This window comes from Mandrillus leucophaeus, unplaced genomic scaffold (assembly GCF_000951045.1).
Source record: "Mandrillus leucophaeus isolate KB7577 unplaced genomic scaffold, Mleu.le_1.0 Scaffold168, whole genome shotgun sequence".
NCBI classification, from domain to species: domain Eukaryota; kingdom Metazoa; phylum Chordata; class Mammalia; order Primates; family Cercopithecidae; genus Mandrillus; species Mandrillus leucophaeus.
The window spans coordinates 934,130-936,653 of NW_012101676.1; the positions used below are offsets into that span (position 1 = coordinate 934,130).

At 47.0% G+C, this 2,524-nt stretch overlaps 1 protein-coding gene across 1 annotated transcript in view; it reads left to right on the forward strand.

Moving 5' to 3' along the window:
• The first annotated feature begins 371 nt into the window (after positions 1 to 371).
• GJB6 (gap junction protein, beta 6, 30kDa) overlaps positions 372 to 2,524 on the forward strand; it is a 15,563-nt gene continuing 13,410 nt past the window's right edge. Inside the window, exons 1-3 of the mRNA XM_011976526.1 lie at positions 372 to 495; positions 1,058 to 1,173; positions 2,116 to 2,277. The gene's annotated coding sequence lies outside the window, so the exon portion shown is untranslated. The remainder of the gene's footprint in view (positions 496 to 1,057; positions 1,174 to 2,115; positions 2,278 to 2,524) is intronic.

Genomic DNA, 2,524 nt, shown 5'->3' on the forward strand with positions numbered 1-2,524 from the left:
ACGGACTGGTTTGACTTTTACCCCGGCGTGGTCCCCTCTGACTTGTACAACAGGTTTGATGAAGGTTTCGGATCGTGTGTCTACGAGGCCAGAGTGGGGGCCGGTGCCCCTTTCCCCCGTTTCATTTGCCGCGTGTTGGATTTTCTAAGCGTTTGTGGGTCACCGGCGTGTCCCCTTGGATTTGGGAAGAAGAAAGCCCCAGGCCTGGGATGCGGGTCTCAGTTCAGCCAAATCCTCCACTTGGGCCGATGCACAAGTCCCCGAAGAACCGCAGGGGACGGGCTGCGTGACGGGGCTTCCGAGAAACTTGTGAAACGCTGGTGACAATAGCGTGGAGGACAGTCATTAAAAGTAATTGGCGACACATCTTGGTTAAAACGTGCAGGCACCAGAAGGCACTTCCTGTCGGTGAAGGAGACCAGTCCCCGGTGTCACGGGCATCCTGTGTTTTGCAAACGGGGCTGGCCTCCCTTCCTGGGGAGCAGGACGGTCCGGGTGAGCGTGGCCTGCCCGCAGCTCTGCACCCCCGGAGGCGCTAGGGACCTGCAGCCAGGCGGGGACGCTGGCCCAGCGACCTCAGTGTCCCCTGGGTGGACATGCACTCTGTTTAGTGTCTGATTTAACCATGCCAGGTTGTTCTTTTCCCTCAAGTGGATTTTATGCCATACAACTCTTTTCTCGCCCCAGTTCTAGCAGAATCTAACCAGTGTTCTAGAAGAAAATGTCCTGCCCCCATGCAGTCTCCTTAGAATTGCAGGGTGCTGCTCAGAACTGCTCCTGTGGAGAGCTTTGTCTGTTGTTTGGATCCAGCAGCGTCTTTGGGGGTGTTGCTTGAAGCCTGCCAAGGAGGGAGGGGGGTTTTGAGGACAGAACACCAGGGCTCTAGCCTGTCACATAACTGGGGGTGTGGAGGGCACCTCACTGCCACTGCAGTGATTAAAGCCTGGAAGATGCTGGCCCGTTCACCTGTCCCTCTGGTTGTTTTTTAAACAAATTCTGATACAGGTAATGATGACTTTATGCTTTTTTTCTTATGTTTTCTCTTCTGAATTCTGAGTGTTAGGAAGGAAAAGAAGTGCAGAAGATCTGGCTAAACAATTTCAGTATGGCGAAAGAAAAATTCTAACTTACACGCCCTCTTCATGCATCTTTAATTCGGTTTGAATATTCCAGGTGCTGTGAGCAGTTTGCATACATTAGTTTAAATATTAAATGGGATAAAATTGTGGGAAAGTAATTTCTGACCCAAGCTGCTTGGCCTGTGAGGGCATAACCTTCCAATGGCCACCTGCCATAGGTTATGATTTCTGTTTTAGTTGCTTAGTGCATGAGCGTAGACCTGGAACCCCAGAGGGCCTGCTCCATTTTTATTCCCAGGGTCATTTAAATCTAGTTGAGCTTAAATGTTTGGAAAGGACACAGGTTTGCTTGAATGAACAAACATATATTGCTAACAAGACCCAGAGAAGGAAAGTTTAACTTAATGGAAATTAATTTTTAACTCTTTGAATTCTTAAATGATGTAAGAAACATACATAATTCCATGAGTTGTCCATTTTTACATCTGGACTCCATAGACAGAAATGTTTCACTTTTAGTGAGTTAATTTTGAAATATAAAATCCTAGACCCATTGTTATCACTAGCTGTTACTTTATCAGGACAGCTGCTGAAGTTTTTTGTCACTAAATTTAAAAATCAACTATCAGGTTGTCCCTTGGATGACCTGAGATTTCTAGAGACAAAAGAAATCTATTCTTCTTGATTAAAGAAAGAGCCTGGAGATTTTTTTAAAACCACTAATGTGGGGATCAGGGAGTAGCCAGTGTCTCAAACTCTCCCCCGTCCCTTTTTGTATTTCTCAAGGAGTGGGCTTGAGGCCTCAGATTGGGTGTTACCGTTATTTTGATAGGGAGAAGATCCTACTAAAGAGCACCTTGGATTATTTTATGTGTGCAAAATACAGAGCATCAGGAAGCTGGCAATTTCTGAACTTACCTCATAACAGTTCTGGGAATGAAGAAAAATACCCACAAAGTTTATTCAGGGGACACACTGCGGCGAGTAGGGGGGAGTTGAAGGAATATGGCAACAACTACTATTTTTCCCTCAACAGGCGACATCCTCACTGACCGAGCAAAGACTGACATTCGTATCATCACTGTGCCCCACCGGCACTCCAGTGGGGTAGGAGAAGGAGCTCTGACACCCTCGCAGAGGGACCTTGCCCTCGTTCTTCGAGTGTGAAACGCTGGCAGTCGTTGGAAACAGGACTCAGGTTTGCTTGTTTTGCTTTGACATTGTTTTCCTTTAATCTATGCAGACTCCCCAAGTATCCAAAGCTACCTTCAAAATTGGGAGGCACATGTTCCTGTTCTCAGATCTATCAACTATTCCCTAGATGGCCAGGCGTGATGGCTCACGCCTGTAATCCCAACACTTTAGGAGGCCGAGGCTAAAGTCAGGAGTTCAAGACCAGCCTGACCAAGATGGCAAAACCCCGTCTCTACTAAAAAAAAAAAAAA